The 9263-nt window shown below is 47.1% G+C and overlaps 1 long non-coding RNA gene across 5 annotated transcripts; it reads right to left on the bottom strand.

The window, feature by feature from the left end:
* Window positions 1-2856: 2856 nt before the first annotated feature.
* On the bottom strand, window positions 2857-7011 carry LOC123061381 (uncharacterized). 5 transcript variants are annotated; one of them, XR_006428969.1, is made up of 3 exons: window positions 5286-6683; window positions 4553-5133; window positions 2857-4354 (listed from the first exon to the last, which is right to left on the bottom strand). It is a non-coding gene; the product is annotated as an uncharacterized lncRNA (long non-coding RNA). The 5 variants fall into 5 exon arrangements; XR_006428971.1 differs by having other exon boundaries at window positions 2857-4662; window positions 4977-5133; XR_006428968.1 differs by having other exon boundaries at window positions 2920-5133; window positions 5286-5708; window positions 5813-6682.
* Window positions 7012-9263: the final 2252 nt, after the last annotated feature.

The raw sequence follows: 9263 nt of genomic DNA, 5'->3' as shown, positions 1-9263 counted from the left end.
CCGATTTCCTTTAGGGCCTAACGAGTCGTGAGTTAACGGGCCGTAAAATTAGCTATTTGCGAAGAGACCGTTAACAGGCTTTTCATGGGCCAGCCCGTTAACTTTTGACCAAGTCAAACAGGCCGGCTTTGTAAGCTAAATGGGCCAGTGATGGGCCGTGGCACGTGTCGACATATGCGCCTATCTGACCCACTGACGAGTTGACACGTGTTTCGTCCAGCCAATAAGAATTTTACACGTGGAAATTTCCCATTGGTCGGGGCTGTTAACGGACTATCGGATCCAAAACCCGACCCGATAGCTTAACAGCGTTCCGTTACGGTGGATGCCACGTGTCGGTCACCCTTGACGAAAGCACTTCTGTGACGCGCGATTTATCATCATGGAAGTGGACACTTCCGTGATGATAATTTTGGCAATGTCATGGAACACTTCTACGACAGCACAGGTATGACTATCTTGATTCTGTCATAAATTTGTCATGGATGTACATGCATGACAAAAAACGCGACCTACTATGACAAACACGTATCATGACGGAAGTGTATTTTTTTTTGTAGTGACGATCCGCACCAAAGTGGTACGGTAATCCTATTCTGGAAGTCATGTTGCTAGACCCTGGCAAATCTACGAACTATGAGGAAGCGATGATGAGCCCAGATTCCGACAAATGGCTTGAGGCCATGAAACTGAAATAGGATCCATGTATGAAAAAAAAGTATGGACTTTGGTTGACTTGCCCGATGATCGGCAAGCCATACAGAATAAATGGATCTTCAAGAAGAAGACTGACGCTGATGGTAATATTACTGTCTACAAAGTTCGTCTTTTTGCAAAAGGTTTTTGACAAGTTCAAAGAGTTGACGATGATGAGACCTTCTCACCCGTAGCGATGCTTAAGTCTGTCCGAATCATGTTAGCAATTGCCACATTTTATGATTATGAAATCTGGCAAATGGACGTCAAAACTGTATTCCTTAATGGATTTCTCAAAGAAGAGTTGTAGATGCAACCAAAAGGTTTTGTCGATCTTAAAGGTCCTAACAAAGTGTGCAAGCTCTAGTGGTTCATCTATGAACTGGTGCAAGCATTTCAGAGTTGGAATATACGCTTTGATAAGGTGATCAAAGCATATGTTTTTATACAGACTTATGGTGAAGGCTGTATTTACAAGAAAGTGAGTGGGAGCTCTGTAGCATTTCTAATATTATATGTGAATGACATATTGTTGATTGGAAATGATATAGAATTTTTGGATAGCATAAAAAGATACTTGAATAAGAGTTTTCTGATAGAAAACCTCGGTGAAGCTACTTATATATTGGGCATCAAGATCTGTAGGGATAGATCGAGACACTTAAAAGGACTTTCACAAAGCACATACCTCGACAAGATTTTGAAGACGTTCAAAATAGATCAGTCAAAGAAGGAGTTCTTGCCTATATTGTAAGATGTGAAGTTGAGTAAGACTCAAAACCGACCACAGCAGAAAATAGAAAGAGAATGAAAGTCATTTCCTATGCCTCAGCCATAGGTTCTATAAAGTATGCTATGATTTGTACCAGACCTATTGTGTACCTTTCCATGAGTTTCGCGAGGAGGTACTGTCGGGGATATACCCCGCTATATAACCCGGCCGAAAATATGACCCGACCGGACTTGGCGATTTACTTAAGACCTGGCTGACACTTGGCGATTCACTGGCGACCCGCCCTGACTTGATGCAACCCGCCTAAACATTATGACTCACTGGTGATCCAGCGGGCAGGTCAGACGAATGACAAGGCCCAAGGCCCAGAAGGCCGGTTCATGTTAATGATGGGCCGGTTTATGAGAAAATCATAAGGAATATTCTCCTACAAAGAAAGCAAGACTAGGATTCCACTTGTAATAGAGTAATCCTAATCCAACTAGGACTAGTCATGTAAACCGTCCCTTCAACATATATAAGGAAGGCAGGGCTTCCCAAAGGAGAAGAGAAAATAATGGTTAAGACTAGACACAACTAGAGAAGAGCCGGTTTATGCAACGACTCCCTCATGAGCATAACTAGTAAATGTGCCCGTGCGTTGCTACGGATCGCTGCTAGACCATCGATGACGCCTTGAGCTACTGTATTGGGTTGGAAGAATTGTGGTCGGATAGGGAGGAGTGCTCAGTGTCTCGCAGGCTTGATAAGATATAGTACCTCTTTAAGGGGCGGAGTTCAAGTGAACCAAACAAAATTTGTTAGTATATCCCTTATCAAATCACAGTAGCTAAGACTAATGAAATAATTGAACCCATTGTTTAGCAGAGCTGAAACCATTGATACGAGCTACTACAAATGCACCAAAACTGTCCGGTATGCAAGCATGTCGAGAGGGAGCTTACCAGAAGCCGATGAGATGGTTATCTCAGTGTCGAGCATGCGGGAATATGAGACATGCAGCCACCTATCTTACAATTTACAGCTAGCAGAGCAGACTATGATATCCTACAGCTTAGAAAAGGCTCACGTACTATCTTTTTTGGAGAAGTACCTCTTCAAAATCGAGTAGTCGCCTATATACTGAATTATTTTTTATGCTTTCGGAGCTGGTGACTTGCTAAATCCCCCCTATTGTCTAATTTGTAGGCACAATTGCCTATTGACATGATAAAGACAGAGCGACTTTGCTTCAGTTAATAAATGCCTCTACTTCTAGCAAAAGTGCCCGTGCATTGCAACGGGGAAAAATCAGCTCCCCCTAGTTGAATGGCTATCTACCCTGTTCAAACATTTCGCGAAGCATCACCGTGTTATCGACATGAAATAAAAAGTGCATGCCAGTGCTTAGAAATGACATGTTCATTGTCATTATAAAAAATGGTTAATTTAAATATCAATCCTGTTGAAGGCAAATTAAGGAGTTAATTACATTTTAGATTCAGATACAATAGACAGATACGTAAGATGCATCACTATTATGTGGATAAATAAGTTCAATGAATACATGTTAGAATTGCAACACGATGATGTTGTTCATACCAAATAGTATCCCATCGCTACTCATGTGTCTATGAGTTATGGATCATACAGGAAGATACAATATCTTGGTAGTTCGTGCAATGCATAAAGGTAAGTTCAGGTATGAATCTTTCTTGGTGATTGTATCCCCATCAAGTCAAGTTGGTCCTTCCTGCAGCTAGCTGCAACAAGCGTTGCTCTATTACAGGTACACATATAGTAGAAGGATTTTGATTCTCTACTTTATTGTCTAAACCCAACAAAGAATAATAAAAATAATATTTGACCAAAGCTGTTGCAACTTCTCTAGCAAATTTCGATGAAGATTATCTAAAACCAAGAAGGAATAATGAAAATAATATTTGATCAAGGCTGTTGCAACTCCTCTAGCAAATTTCCGCTAAGCTCTGCTAAGCATAACATGCAATCTTACTATATGTATTATCACAGCCAACCACTAATGCACATCTTCAGCCAAATAACTACAGAGGAGTAGAGTGGAATCATACAATACCTATGACCGGGACAACAATCTTTTTTGCTGGAACTATTTTTTATGGGACCGGCCAAAACTTTTGCTGCGGCCTGGCGGGAGCGAGCCATTGTTTTTGATGGAAATGACGAGTGTTTTGGCCGTAAACACTTTGTTGGAAGAAAATATAAATAGCATTAACTAACAGCAAGGCTATTGGATCTTGACACCAAAATAGTCAATTAAATAAGTAGAAGTTGAGAGGAACTACTGCTATTTAAAAACAGAGGCATATTCTGTTGATCAAATCAGTAGGGTTTTTTAACTGAAAAGGCCTTTCCATTAAGCAAAAAACCTTTGATAAATCATTATTCATGCACCTTGCCAATTAGCACAAATAGAGATGCAAATTATCCCAGAGAGTTAGAAGACCCAAAAAAATTAACCCGCACATGGTGCACTCATACATAAGAGAAGACCCAAGCAGAGCGATCAAGCCATGCAATTCAAGTTATTAAAATACTAATTAGTTATTGTATCTCGACGGATAGTCTTATGTAAAAACAATTAAACGATATGGAGTAGTTTGCAAGGAGTATATACATACTATTTTTTCAAATGGGATATATACAACTATTCTCAGAGTATATACCTATGATACTGGCAATAACGATCAGTGTATACTCATTGTCACAAAGGAGTGTATGGTGTGTTTTCTTTTCAAATGATAGTATACTATTTTTCGCAAAGGGGTATAGAAGAGAGGGCCTTTCTGTATGGTGTGTTTCAGTATCGATCAACAGTATATGTTTCTTTCTGTCTTGTCGTACATATACTTCACTGCCGAGGAGAAAGTATACACCAAAAAAATTAAGTACTGAACCAAGGGAAACCTGTGAGGAGAAGCATGCATGCATCCGGTGAGAAAAAGTAAAAGTGATAAAAAGTAGTATATACTTGAACAAAATTAGTATATACTATATTATCTGAAAAAGTAAGAAGAATGAATTTCAAATACTCGTGGCAATTTAAATGATAGATAAAAGTAGTCTTTGATGACAGATGCAAATTGATGACACTGCAGTATGTACCTCAGGTCATACAAAGTTCCGGCGAACAGTCGAGTACGAGAAGTGTACAGCCACGCGAGGTCGGAAACGTGAGGTGCAACGATAAGCCAAAAAACTTCATATTATCCAACCTTGCATTAGAATCCAAAAGGGTTCAGTGATGTGTGCCTCTCTCTCTGCTCTCTCTGTTCCTCTCATATTTCTCCTTTTTTCTCACCAAAATACAACGCAAGAGAACATATGATATACATCCATCCGTCAGGATAATGACAATGCTCTATTTCTAATTGACACATTATTATGAGTCCAAACTAAATAAGGTCTCGTCAATTCTGGGATTAAGAAATTGGAAGCACCTTATATATCTGTTCTATATTGCAAAAACAACACTGCTTCATTTGACAGGACTACAACACTCAGCCGTAGAGAGAAAAGGTTGCCAAACCTGAGAATTAAACCGCAGCTTCCATGGATGAAAGTGGAATTGGACAGTCAGCTTAAGTGCTGGGGCAGCCGGGTGGTACTGTCCCTAGCTCGTTCCCTTAGCTCAAACATACTGGCTTTTGTGTCCTCGATGTCGCGTTGTAACTCAGCACTTGCACCTGCCGGTCAGAAAAATATTCGCTAATATCAAGAACTCAATCAACAAAGACTGGTTGAACCAACAATTGGGTCAGTGGTGAAGTAGATTACCAAAAGAACAAATAAGAGAACATGTATAGCATTTCCGGAGCATGTGTTTAACGCTACAAACCTGGGTTTTTTTAAAGATTGTTCATGGCCTCCCCTGCTAGCCGATAAACATCTAATGAACGGTCAAAATGGGTGTGGATGGCCCTGGGTACATGAGGTGTGTAAGACCTAAAAAACAACAATACAAAGTATATTGTAAATTCCGTCAGAACTTGATTTCACCATAAAAAAAACTCACAGCTATGTTCATTTCAGAAGAAAAAAAATTAAGAACATTCAAATGTCCAGTTAAATTTTGGGAAGATGACAGTTGCTGGCACCGGATCAACCAGCAGGAGGCACGCGAGGACATGGTCATACTGGTCGCCGAGGCACAGGACGGCGGCCAGGATCTCCTCTTGCATGATACACTCATCTTCCTGTTGCTTCAATAGTTCAGTATGGTGCTGAAGACAACTTCTCCTCTTTCTCTCCATTCTCTAGGCTAATATAATCAATTAGAATGTACAGAACATGAGTAGCATCTGAACCAAGACCTTCACATTAGTGCTGGATGGAACACCAAAGGAACAAAAAAAAGAAAAATACCTCGTGTCTGTTGGGTCAATTGACCGAACAGTTGGCGTGCAGCCGTGCAGATGGCCGCTGGATCTAGAGAAGGCGATGGACGTCGAGGCTGGAAGTTGCAATGGCATGGAGGGCAGATGTTGTATATGTCCCGCAGCACCGGCCAGAGGTTGGGGAGAGGCCGAAAGTCGGAGAAGAGGGTTTTCCATGCCGGAAATCAGAGAGGAGAGCGGGCAGTGCCCGGCATTGGGAAGGAAATAGGAGGTCGAGCTGGTGGAGCGGGGTTGGGCCTGGTCAGGGAGGAGCGACTCCAAAGGGCTGCCTTGCCATCACGGCCTCCGCTCCGCGCGGCCGCGCATGGCGGCGGCGGCGCCGTACCCATAGGCGAGGAGAGCTTGTGCTCGTGCCTGAGTGTGTGTGTGTTTCTCTGCTTTGCACTTAAAGTAACGTGGACGCCTCGCTCTCCTCCGGCTCAGCTTGCCACCCTCCTCCCGTCGCTGGCCGGCGAGATCAGCAGGTCGGACGGACTCGGCGAGCAGGGTCGGGGCATAGAGCACGGCGGTCGCAGCCAGAGCATCCACGTCCGTGTCGCCGTAAGCCGAGGCCGGATTCGACGCGTTGATTCTGATGCTGCCGCGCCTCCCGCGCGTCCTCCTCCTCCTCCCGGCCGTTGCCCGCGGCGGCGAGGAGAGTGCTGAGCAGCTCGTCGTGGTGGGCGGCGCGGCGGCCGGTGGCCATGGCTGATCCTGTAGAAGAAGGGGACAGGCATGTAATGCCCAGACGGATCTCGATCGGGAATTGGGGATGAGGAAGAGAGAAGAGAGTAGGTGAGAGACGTAGAGAAGGGGAAAGAAGGTTCAATCAATCACACGCTGCCTTTCTCCTTAGTGTTTCGTACATAAGTAGCCGCCCCTTCCTGGGCTTACCCTTACATGGCCTCCGGCCCACACCATATACGGGCCCCAAGCCCACACACACACTAGCGTTGCAGTTCAGCTAACTGACTGCACTAGTTCAGTCCGCCACTGATGCATCAGTAGGCGCGACATTGTCCTCCCCTTGAGATGAAGCTCCTTCCCAGATGCAGGCTGATGGATAGCGTTGGCGAAGAACGGTGTAATCTTCCCAAGTGGTGGCTGAAGTTGGCATGTTTGCCCACTGGACACGGAGTTGCACAACCGGTGCATCGCCCTTCTTCATCATCCTCCGCTCCAAGATCGCCACTGGCTTCGTGTCACCCCCAGTGAGGTCGGGTACCCGCGGCAGCTCGGCGAAGACTGGAGTGTAATCTGGAGTGAAGGGTTTGAGCTGGGAGACGTGAAATACCGGATGGATGCGGCTGTCTGGAGGCAACTGCAGGCGATATGCCAGGGTTCCAATCCGCTCTGTCACTTCAAAAGGGCCGAAGAACTTGTAGGAGAGCTTGCGGCACGGGCGGTTGGCGACGGTCGACTGCGCGTACGGCTGCAGTTTGAGGAGCACGTTCTCGCCGACGTCGAAGGCGCGCTCCGCGCGGTGACGATCGGCTTGCTTCTTGAAGCGAGCTTGGGCGCGCGTGAGCTGGGCGCGCAGCATCTCGGTGTGTGCTGTCCAGTCCAGCTCCGGCGACGCCGCTTGATTGTGCAGAGTGGAGCTCAGGTGTGGTAGACCGCCCAGGTTCGGTTCCTTGCCGTACAGCGCCTTGAACGGCGAACAATTGAGCGAGGAATGATGAGCGGAGTTGTACCAGAATTCTGCCGCAGGGAGCCACTTGCGCCATTGCCGCGGCGTGTCGTGCACCGCACATCGCAAGTACATCTCGAGGCACTGGTTGACACGTTCTGTCTGGCCGTCCGTCTGCGGGTGGTACGCCGTGGAATAGAGCAGCTTGGTTCCCGCGGCGGCGAGCAGTTCCCGCCACATGGCGCTCGTGAAGATCTTGTCACGATCCGAGACGATGGAGTGAGGAACCCCGTGCAGCTTGATGACATGCTCCCAGAATGCGCGGGCGACTTGCGCCGCGGTGAAGGGGTGGTGAAGCGGAATGAAGTGTGCGTACTTGGTCAGACGATCGACGACGACCATGATGGCATCAGACCCCTCTGATTTGGGTAGCCCCTCGACAAAATCCATAGTCAGATCGTACCATGGTTCCGTAGGAATGGGTAGGGGTTGTAGCTTGCCTGCGGGGTGCGTGTGCTCGTGCTTGGCATGCTGACAGACGGCACACTGACGGACAAAATCCTCCACGGCGCGCTTCAGTCCAGGCCACGCGAACAGTTTCCGGACACGATGGTACGTCGCTGTTGCACCGGAGTGGCCCCCAACAGCGCTGTGATGCAGTGCGGCGATCAGCTTGGTCTGCAGCGTGGAATTGGCTCCAATCCACAGACGCCCACGCTGCCTGATCACGTCGTTCTGAAGTGTTCGCCCTTGATCATCTGTGGTGGTGAGTGCCAGCTTGGTCAGGAGTTCTTGTGATTCTGGGTCTGTTTCGTAGGAGTTGGCGACTTCTTGTAACCACTGGGGCTGACAGACTGATAACGCATCCAGTGTCAACAGATGTCCCACCCTGGATAGCGCATCAGCGGCACCATTGTCGATGCCTTTCTTGTACCGAAAGGTGAACTGCAGGCCCACCATCTTGGACATGGCTTTGCGCTGCAGCTCCGTCACCAGCTGTTGATCCCCAAGCATGCAGAGGCTCTTGTGGTCGGTGACGATTTCAAACGGCGCGCGCTGCAGGTAAGGTCTCCACTTGTCGATGGCCATCATAACGGCCAAGAACTCCTTTTCATACGTGGACAACTTCTGATTCTTGATCCCCAAAGCCTTGCTGAGGTAGGCGACGGGGTGGCCATCCTGGGTGAGCACCGCGCCCACTCCCGTGTCGCACGCGTCAGTCTCAATGGCAAAAGGGCGTGAGAAGTTCGGGAGCGCTAGCACGGGTGTGCTCACCATCGCTTGTTTCAGCATATCGAACGCCTGCTGGGCCTTGGCGCTCCACTCGAATCCCTTCTTGGTCAGGAGCTGGGTGAGCGGCTTCGCGATGATGCCATAATGTGGGACAAACTTGCGGTAGTAGCCGGTGAGGCCAAGAAAACCACGCAGTTCAGTGGGTGTAGAGGGCACCGGCCACGCCTGCATCGCGCTCGTCTTGCTTGTGTCCGTGGCGACGTCGTCCTGTGAAATGACGTGGCCCAAGTACTCGATGCTTTCCTGGGCGAATGAACACTTGGACGCCTTGGCAAACAGTTGGTGTTCACGTAGCAGGTCAAGTGTGAGGCGCAAGTGTTGTTCATGTTCCTGTAGATCACAGCTGAAGACCAATATATCGTCAAGAAAAATGATGATGAACTTACGGACATAGCGGCCGAATATGCTGTTCATCAGACACTGGAAGGTTGCCGGCGCGTTGCAAAGGCCAAATGGCATCACTCTGAATTGATAGTGCCCGTGGTGGGTTTTAAAAGCAGTTTTTGCTTCATCCTCC

This window comes from Triticum aestivum, chromosome 3A (genome assembly GCF_018294505.1).
Source record: "Triticum aestivum cultivar Chinese Spring chromosome 3A, IWGSC CS RefSeq v2.1, whole genome shotgun sequence".
NCBI lineage: Eukaryota > Viridiplantae > Streptophyta > Magnoliopsida > Poales > Poaceae > Triticum > Triticum aestivum.
The sequence above is the reverse complement of the archived record's forward strand: the minus strand, read 5'-3'. Positions and strand labels throughout refer to the sequence as shown.